Source organism: Tamandua tetradactyla, chromosome 22, assembly GCF_023851605.1.
Source record: "Tamandua tetradactyla isolate mTamTet1 chromosome 22, mTamTet1.pri, whole genome shotgun sequence".
Taxonomy (NCBI): domain Eukaryota; kingdom Metazoa; phylum Chordata; class Mammalia; order Pilosa; family Myrmecophagidae; genus Tamandua; species Tamandua tetradactyla.
Window position 1 is genome coordinate 35920693 of NC_135348.1, and position 10803 is coordinate 35931495.

General features: G+C 36.7%; 1 pseudogene; it reads left to right on the plus strand.

Moving 5' to 3' along the window:
* The first annotated feature begins 1171 nt into the window (after window positions 1-1171).
* Window positions 1172-8299, plus strand: LOC143666135 (immunoglobulin-binding protein 1 pseudogene; annotated as a pseudogene).
* Window positions 8300-10803: the final 2504 nt, after the last annotated feature.

Genomic DNA, 10803 nt, shown 5'->3' on the forward strand with positions numbered 1-10803 from the left:
GTCCATCTCTTATTCAGTATTGTACTGGAAACTCTAGTCGCTTAAATAAATCAAGAAATAGTAATGAACGTTATCAAAATAGGAAAGCATGAAATAAAACTTTATATTTTCACAGGCAAAATTATTTTCTTCATATTTTTTTGAAAGCTTCCTGGAACTAATAACTAATTTTCTCAAGAATATGGGATACAAGGTAAATACAAAAAAGAAAAATAAATTAGTTTCTATACATGTTTTTATATTTAAAGCAAAAAACTTTTTTTGAGAGTAGATAGTTAAATGTTGCTTTTGTAAAATATTCAGACAACCTTGACCTGTAAAATAGATCAATAGAGTGTTGGTCTCTTACTTTGAATGTCATTACTGGTATGGCAGCATTTAAGTCTACCATTTTGAAATTGTGTCACATTTGTTTTTTATTCCTAATTGTTCTGAAACTGTTTACTTTAACATTATTCTCCTTTAGGCCTGGTGATTACCTACTGGTTTTGCCAAAATAGTTCAATTTTCTTTCTCAGGGAAATATACAATTGTTCCTACACCATCATATCTCAGCAATTTGCACATTTCATTATTGATGTACTTATGAAATTACCTTGTATTTCACTTGTTTTCATTCCATTCCCCGCTTTAGGATATGTGATCCTTAGGAAAATATCTATATGATTTATTTGATTGATCCCAAGTGTCTGGCACATTGAATAACCTTAGCATATGCTTTTGAAAACAGTACATAGGAATTTGTACGTGTACTTCATGTTCTATACATATGGAAATTAAATGAAAGCAAGTTCTTATATTTTTAACATGTAAGTTCTCACTTATGAGTAGCACAATGAGTACTTGTTGCTCATAAGTATAATCTTCCCTTAAGAATTTTCAGTGTGAGTTTTATGGTGGTTGTAATTGGAAATCAAACTATAATGTGACAAGTGTATCTGATTACAGTGCATTTTGTTCTTTCTTCATTGCAGTTGGAGTAGATACCTTATCTAGTTACTTAATATACATTTAATTATCATCTTTTCTTTTCCTCCAAAGCAAAACTCCCCAAAATAAACATAGTATGAATTCTCCAAAACAAATTATAAGTAAAATTCACCTTAAATACAAAACTTTAAGAGGGTAAATGTTAACTGGTAGGTTTTTCTGAGTTCCTCCCTTCCCCAAGATGACAGCAGCAGAAGACAAGTTCGTGCTCCCACGACTCCCTGAGCTACTCAAAACCTGCAGGCAGCTTCCAGATGAAGCGGAAGTAGCAACTGAACCCACTGGTTCCCCACATAGTCCAGGATAAGGTGTTCCTGGGACTGGATCTCCTTGAGAAGGCTGCTGAAATGAAGACCTGGAAGAGATTGCTTCCACTGACCTGAAGTACCTGATGGTGCCATCATTTCAAGGAGCTCTTGCCAGGAAACAAATTAAACCCAGCAAGCATCTAGATCATTTGCAACAGGCTTGAGAACACTTTCTAAACTACTTAACTCAGTGCCATTACTATCATGTGGGAGAATTTGCGCTGCCCCAAGTTAAAAACAACTTTACTGAAAATAACATTGAGAGTTCCTGCATGGCCTGTCCTAATCTTGTTGCTATGGCATCTCAAAGACAAGCTAAGACAGAGAGATACAAGCAGGAAAAGGAGGTGGAACATAGATTTTCTACACTGAAATCTTCTGTGTAAAATGGTGAAACAGATAATGAGCATGTTCAGGAATATTATTACCTTCACCTTCAGAAGTGGATTGGTGTTAACTTGGAGGAGATTGAGAGTATTGGCCAGGATATAAAAATCCAAAGTGGAAAAAACTCCTTTAAAAAGGTATCAGATTCTCACTCATCTCTTCAGGGCAGGCCTCCAGTGAAACCCTTCACTTTCACTCAGGGTATAGCCCAAGCCAAGGTGTTTGGAGCTGGTTATTCAGGGCTGGCAAACATGACAGTGTGTGACTGGTATGGTCAATTTTGGAAATAATAAAGCATTATCAGATCGGAGAATAGCCAAGACAACACTTGAGGTCAAAAAGGCAATTCAACAACAGGAAGACTAGGAGCAAATGGAGGAAGACACTGGTAAGAAAACATTACATAAAGCCTAAGAAGGGGATGGCTGGAAGGACACACATCCTAAGGATTATGGCATCTGTTCTAGTTTGCTAGCTGCCAGAATACAATATATCAGAATGGCTTTTAAAAAGAGGGATTTAATAAATTGATAGTTTACAGTTCTAAGGCTGAGAAAATGTTCCAATTAAAACAAGACTATAGAAAAATCCAATCAAAAGCATCCAGGGAAAAATACCTTGATTCAAGAGGGCCAGTGAAGCTCAGGGTTTCTCTCTGAAGTGGAAGGGCACATGGCAAACACAGTCAGAGTTTCTCTCTCATCTGGAAATGCACATGGTGAACACAGTCAGGGTTCCTCTCTCCTCTGGAAGGCATGTGGTGAACATGTCATCATCTGCTAGCTTCCTCTTCTGGCTTCTTGTTTCATGAAGCTCCCTGGGAGGCATTTTCCTTCTTCATCTCCAAAGGTCGTTGGCTGGTAGACTCTGCTTCTCATGGTTATGTCATTCTGCTTTGCTCTCTCTGAATTGTTCTCATTTGCCAAAATGTTTTCTCTTTTACAGGACTCCAGAAACTAATCAAGACCCACCCAAATGGATGGAGACATGCTTCCAGCTAATCCAGTTTAACAATCACTCTTGATTAAATCACATCTCCAGGGAGATGATCTGATTACAGTTTCAAACATACAATACTGAATAGGGATTAGAAGAAACGGCGCCTTTACAAAATGAGATTAGGATTAAAACATGGCTTTTCTAGGTGCATATATCATTTCAAACCAGCACAGAATCCAACAAAACATGGGTTAATCTTACCAAAACACGACAAGACTAGAGATCACTCACATCTTCCTCCCCAAGGAAAACAGTGCCATTCTTCCCCTCCCTGGGTTCTTCTTTCATTTGTGTACAATGAAGATAAAGATGCTTCTTTTTTTATTTTAACATTGGTAGCCACAGGGAATTGAACCCTGGTCTTCAGCATGGCAGGCGAGAATTCTGCCACTGGGACCACCACCTAAAGATGCTTCGTAGTGCTTTGCATTCAATAAGGTGTCAAATGATTGAATGTGTATTCGTAACCTCAATGGTGAGCCAACAATCTTGTTTTAGCATTATTTTTCTTATTATGTTGTATTCTAATTTCTTAACTATAAATAAAAGGGTATGGAAAAGGGTTGGTATACCCAATGGCTTATGAATTCTTTTTAAAAAATAAAGAACTCTCTTGTGGAAACCCCACCCCAACCAAGATGGCAGAGTGAGAAACTTCAGAGCGTTATCTACCCTCTCCCCCCAGAAACTTTGAACAACTTTCAGAAACATCTTTCTCAAAGCTCCAGAAAACAGTTAAAAGATTGCAGTAATAGGGATGCACTCAATCAAGAAAAATACCACTTAAAATCAGGATCTTCAGGTTCCCTGATTGGCCCCTCTGGCACCCTTCACCAGCTTGGCAAGGAGTTGACCCACAGTCTCAGTGTAAGTCCTTGGTCCCTGTTCTGGAGGGAGCAGAGTAATGCTTGCGCACCTTCTGAAAACCTGAGTGTCTGGCTCAATTTGCCTGCTGGTGTGTTGAGGGATTCATTATCCCAGAACCAGCCCTCTCTGTAGAAGATGGTCCACAGAGTTCTCCTAGAGTGCACTGTGAGAGAGAAGTCAAATTGCAGCTGCATGAGGCAAGGGATTTCTGGTGATAAGACATTCAAAGCAGTGGCTGGGACATGAGGAAACTGTTTCTTAGAGGAGAGGGGACAACTGTATATATATGGGAACAAGGGAGTGCCTAGGGCCACACATGTATTCCCAAGATGACAATGATGCGTGCACAAAAAAGGACAAGCAAAGCCACTCCAGTTTGGCCTGGAGCTATTCTCCAAACTCATTGCATGGATAAGATGTAAAGGAGAGCACTCACACAGATCAATCTGCAATGATTAAGAAAGGTATATTTTTCATCCCCCCCCACCTTTTTTTTGCTTTCTATTGGCATTCAAGGAAAAGTCTGTCAAAGCACCAGTTGTTTACAAACTTGAGGAACAGATGTCTCAGAGTTTAAGTGCCAGTGATGTGCATTTAAATGTGAAAATATCCAGGTTTCAACAAAAGCTCATAAAACACAAAGAAACAGGAAGTAATGACCCAAGCAAAGGAGATTACAATGTTAGAAATCATCAGTGAGGAGGACCAGGTTTTGACATGCCAGAAAAGACTTTAAAAATAGTCCTGAGTGTGCTCAAAAAGCTAAAAGAAACATCAACAAAGAACCAAAGGAAAACAGTAACTGAGCAATAGAGAAGAATAGTAGAGAGATAGAAATTATGAAAAGGAACCAAACAGAGCTGAAGACCACAGTAAGAGAAATTAAATATTGCCTAGATGGGTTCAACAGCATATTGGAGGTGGCAGAAGAAAGAATCAGTGAATTTGAAAATAAAACAATTGAAATCAGTCTCAGGAGTATAAGAAAGAGTGAAAAGTGAGCAGGGCCTGAGGAAACTGTGGGACACCATTAAGCATATTAATATATGCATTGTGGGGGCCCCAGAAGAAGAAGAAGAAAGAAAGGAGTAGAAGGAATATTTAAGAAAATAATGACTGAAAGCTTTCCAGATTTAACAAAAGACATACACATCTAAGATACCAAACAAACTCCAAACAGGGTAAATCCAACTAGACTCACATAATGGCGTAATCACACTGTTGAATTCCAAACACAGAGAATTCTGAAAGCTGTAAGAGGGAAACAATGTGTCATGTACAAGGAATCCTCAATAAGATTAAGTGCCAGTTTCTCCTGGGAAGCCATGGATAGAAGTAGGCAGTGGGAAGAAATATTTAAAGTATTAAAAGCAAAAAATTGCCAATCAAGAATTCTGTATCTGTCAAAACTGTCTTTCAGAAATGAGAGAATTATGACCTTCTCAGATGAACAAAAGCAGAGGGGATTTTTACCACTAGAGTGGTCTCACAACAAATGCTATATGGAGTTCTACATGTTGAAAGGAAAAGACACTAGATAATTGACTGAAGCCACATGAAGATATAAAATCTCTGGTAAAGACAATGACATGGGTGTCATTTATACCCATTCTAATATAATTGTATTTTTGATTTTTAACTCCACTTTTTAATACTACAATATGAAAAAGGCAGATGCATAAAATGTAATAATAAATTGATGGTTTTGGACTCATAATGTGTAAACGTGTAATCTGTGAGAAGAACTACACAAAGGTGGGGAAATGGGGGGGTATTGGAACATAGTGCATGTATACCATTGAAGTTGCTGTCAAAGCAAACAAGACTTCTGTAGATTTAGGATGTTGCCGGGGATTAACTCAGCCGGGCGGCAGACTGGTACACTGCGTGGTTTTGGGGACGAGCTCGCAGGGAATTAACCTGGGTAAGCTGGAGCCGGCGCTTTCCCCAGCCGGCGGTTGCGAGAAAAGTCTTCACTGAGGCCACATTCAGGTTAACGCTTTATTGATACACACCGGGATGGGCCACCCGGGAACCCGAGGAGTGAGACGTCTGGGGTCCGAAGACCCCGGGGCTCGGACGACCCAGAGCGGGGTAAGCGTGGGGCTTAAGTACTCTCGGGGAGGGGTGGAGTCTTGGGCGCACACGTCAGGGGGAGACAGCCACTCACACAAGCCAGGCGGCAGTTGCTAAGCTTTAGGCAGGTGTGGAGCTAGAATTAGGAATAGAGAAGCAAGGAGAAAAACAGGAAAGGCTGTGGGTTTGTGGCGAGCTACGGAAGTGGGCGGTCTACGACAAGAGGGGGAAGGGGGGAACAGAGAGGGGGGTTACAGGTACGGAGGGCAGAGAGTGAATGTAGAGAGGGAGAGAAGGATTAAAAAAATTCTAAGTATGGCTAGGCTCCAGTCCCTGAGAAATATGCCACAGATGTAGAATTTAAACCCACTGGTAACCTCAAATAAAACAGCAAAGAATATTCAAATCCATAGAGACAGAATTAGTGTAAAGGTTACCAGGGGCAAGGAGCAGGGGAAATGCGTTATTCCAAATTCATTATAGGTTTTCTGTTTGGAGTGAAGGGAAAGATTTAGTCAATGGATGATCATCAGGGTACAGCAACAATGTAAAGGTGATTAATCTCTGTGAATGGTATGCTTGGGGTGAGAAGATTTACATTATATATATTCCACAGTTCAAAAAGAAAGAAAGAAACTTAGAAGACAATTAGTGACAATTAAATACATGTCCCTGGATGGAATCTAAGAATGGAGGAGAAAAGTCTCAAAAGGGCATAAGCAAAACTTGGAATCTAGATTGTAAGCGTCATATCAATGTTAAATTTCTTGAATTTGATAACTGCACTTAAAATGATTGCGTAAGTGAATATCCTCATGTTTATGAAATGTCTTTAAGGAGTGTGATATAGGCAACTTGCTCCCAAATGTTGAGAAATTAGACAGACGGATGAAAAATAGAATGGTATGCGAAGGTGTCAGAATCTAGAGGAGGTGTGGGCATGTTGAAGTTCTCTAATGGGTTTCTATTATTTTGCAACAGTCTTGTACATTTTAAAGTATTGCAAAATAAACATGTTTAAAAACTTTTTATAAAAATTAACTTCCAATAATATTTCACACTAGCTTAAGAAATTATTATCTTAATTTAGAATTCAACTCGCACATCAGCAATGATAACAGACGGTCAATAATAGCCTGTATTATGCTGCTCTGATCTATGTTAATAAATTCAGGAACTAATAGTTATATTTATTTGCTAATTCTCGATGCATGTAACTCTTGGGATAGAACCATTCTTTTATAACAATTAGGTTTAAGCACAGGGAATTCTGTTATTTCTTCTGTTTTTGGTTCTAAAACATTTGAAATTGAAATAATTTCCTTTTTTTTAAATCATCTTTAATTTTCAAAATATAAAGACTGTCATTTTATGGATTACTTAGATTCTTTCAGGGTCACCCATTGTTTTCTCTAAGTATTCAATTGATTCAGTTAAATAAAGAAATATAGAGAATATTAACCAAAATTTTCTATTGCTATCATTAAGAAAACATGAGTTCATGAAATAGCATTTCAATATTTAAATTCTAAATACAAAGGTTTAAATGCATTTCATTCAATTCATGACATTTTAAAGATATGAAGTATAAAAAAACCTGATTTCTGTAGCTACTCAAACAGATGCACTTGACTCTGATAATCTTGACAAGACTATCCCTTTTCTCTCTAAATTCACTATAAGTATCAAGTTGAACCTAGGCTGCACTTTCCATAGTTAGTTTGGAAATTTTCTTAGTCTCAAGTTCTGCCTTCCATTAGACATCAGAAATCAATTTTGCCATGTTTTCTCCCACTTTTAAGCAAGGATTGTCTTTCCACCAGTTTCCAATAACTCATTCATTATTTCCTTCTAAGACCTCAAGTGAAGTGCCCTTAGCATCTATATTTCTACCAACAGTCCCTTCAAAACAATCCAAGATTTTCTATCAAGTCCATCACAATTCTTTCAGCCATTATCCATTACCCAATTCCAAAGCGATTTCCAAATTTTTGGTATTTGCTATAGCAATGCCCCATTCCTAATGCCAACATCCGTTTATGTTAATTAGGTTTCCCAAGCACATACCATGGGAATTCGTCAGTTTATGGCCTCGAGACCAAGAGAAAGTCTAAATCAAGGTATAATCAATGTGATGCTTTCTCTCCCGAACACCGGCATTCTGGGGCTGGCAACCATTAGTCCCCGGTTCTCCTGTCACGTGGTAAGGCATGTGACAATTCTCCTGACTTTTGCCTTCTCTTCGTGGTTCCATATCAGCTTTTTGTTTCCTGTGGCTTTCTGTGTCTTTGTCAGAATTTCACTGCCTTAAAAAGGACTCCAGTAAAAGGATTCAGACTCATCCTCATGGAGATGGGACACAACTGAAGTAACCTCGTCTAAGAAGCCCACTTAGAACAGGTCCACACTCTCAGAAATGGGTTAAATTTAAGAATATGTTTTTCTGGGGTATCCTGAATTTCAAATCACCACAGAAGTATGATGTTTTTCCCTTAAATCTTTCTATATTTTATGTTCCTCAAACTGTTTTCACTCTATACCTGTATCAATTGTCTTTGCCAATATTTTGAAGCAGGGATTTTATTACATTTTGAGATAAAGCCTAATTTTGCTTATGCACTTGCTAAAAGTTCCCTTTAAATGTTATATCTTCTTTACTCTTAGATCGCTAAAGAGTTTTGCTTTCCAAGGGGAAATGATAAAACAGTGTCTTCTTGATTCTATATTAAATTAAAAGTATATTTTCCTTCTGTTTATGAAGTACTGAAACTCATCTCCTGTCTATTTCTTTTATGTGACTTTTTGCTTCTGCTCTCAGTCAATGTTGACACTTGTATTTCCAATAGAGAGGGCAATTTATGCTTATTTTTGTGGAAGAGGTACTGTTAACAAAATTATACGCGTCATGCCACTTACATTAAATAGCACACTTGTCCACAGATATTGACAAAATTATTCTTTTTAAACTGTTAATGTACATTCTTAAATTAACTGTAGTTTCACACACCCATTGCATTACTCATTTATTCCATAGATATTTAGCAATTCCTTCAATAAATTCCATAAATTTGTGTTGAGGAATAAAAACATGCTCTGATCATCTGAACATTTTGGATGCTCAACATATAAGTACCTCTCATGAAGAAAATATTTTTTTTGTCCCAAACTCAGTCTTGAAAGAAACTTCGATATGGCTACCCCTAGATCTACATGCCTCATTTCATGATACACACCTATATAATGGCATTGTGTGAGCCATGATTTGGGGAAAGAAAAGCTTTGTAAATAAATTGACATGGAGGGGCTCGTTTTTATTTTCTAATTTGTAGAATTAAAATCTGAGTGAGGAAGAGAATTGTGGCAATATGTAACCTATAATTCCACATACACAGCGAAGTTCTCTTTTTCTCAGGATTGGTGTACTCTTAATTCACCAAATTCTCAATTCAATTTCTATCATTACATCATTTTATATAAAAATATACCTTAGTAACAAAAATGTGGAAAAATTTTGCCAATAGCTAAAGTAGTGTGGGTACTTCTTTTGTATGTATCTTCTCAGTTTGAAGTGATGTAATTGTAATTTAATCTATTATTTCATGAACATGGAGGCAATATTGCAATAATAGTATGCGGTTTCTGTATCTAATTATGACACATGGTTAGGCTATTTTCACTGATTCCCTGAGAATGTATCTTCATGAGGAGTCGTTTTTTAAAATTATTGATACTATAATCTAACCTTTTCACGGAATGTAGGTTGTTAGTCTGAAACTCTGACCTTTGTTGATTGAAATATATCCTTATTAGGATATATTATCATCATCAAGTAATCTCACTGCCAGCTATTAATTGCATTCAGTTGGGTACAAAATAAGAACTTTAGGTTACACTTTCCAAACTGAAACTTGTAAGGCAAGTAAATGTTCATATATGCTTTAATCATGTTGTTAAATGTTATTTCCAGTTGTCCTTTCAAACTCTTTTATTTCCACTGATAAAGTTGATGTACTACTATCTAGTTCAATAAATTGAACTGGCTCCTCTTCAGTCATAAAATATTTACCATGTCACAAAATGTCAAAATATTTTAACCTAGTATTTTTGAAAAAGGTGATTTAACATGCTGTCAGAAATGAAAAATTAGGTGCTTTTCTTGGAACAGATAATAAAAACAAACTGATGTTTTAAATTTATATATTTTGCAATCCATAAAATAAAATACTACTACACATTTTCTGCTATACTATGTAGATCTTTTTATTAATAAAATTATATTTGGGTGGGCCATGGTGGCTCAGCAAGCAGAATTCTCGCCTGCCATGCCAGAGATCCAAGTTCAATTATGGGTGCCTGCTCACGCAAAAAAAAAAGATATATATATAAAATTCACTTTCTTATTCTTGAAAATAAATGAAAACTTAGTCAAAATATTAAGTGTTGCTAAGGAGAAAGCATCCTAATTTTACATAGATTCCATATTTCTTTTACACCTAATAACAAATCCCTCCATATCCAGATGACGGTGTGCACTGATTATATGCCCCAGGAAGAATAAACTTTTCCTTTCACTATGCTAGCACTTCACATATGTATACTTTTTCTTTAACCCACTTATTTATAAGAAGCTTAAAGGAAGAATGCTTCTCAGATAACAAAAGGCAGTGGAGCAGCTAACATAAAATTTCATAAAGTTTTTGCCGGGTGGCAGAGCAGCAATAGCTCCATCAGCCAAAGCATTATGTGTGCACATGACCTTTATCATTCAGTCCACAATGCACTACTTTTCGGTGCATGGCCAGCATTATAATCAGGAGCAACAAAGAAACTGCATAACAATGATATGAAAAGGAAGAACTGGTGGTTGTCTTAATATTTATTGATGAAGCATAAGTGATCACGTATCCTTCTCTTGCAAATATATTTGAAATTCTGGTTTAACATTGTTCTAATGGTTAAATTAACCAATATCTTAGACCACATTCTCTTAAATCACTATGTAAAAAGATTCATGAGTGTTACTAAATAGAGATATCTTTGAAATTAAAGAGTTTATAGAGGGTAATGATAAATCATTTTAGTACCAAATGTAAAATTTAGTCAAAGGCTTGGGTACAAATTTGAATGTACTGGTGAATACTATGCTCTTTATATTCTACTTTTCTAATCTACTTCT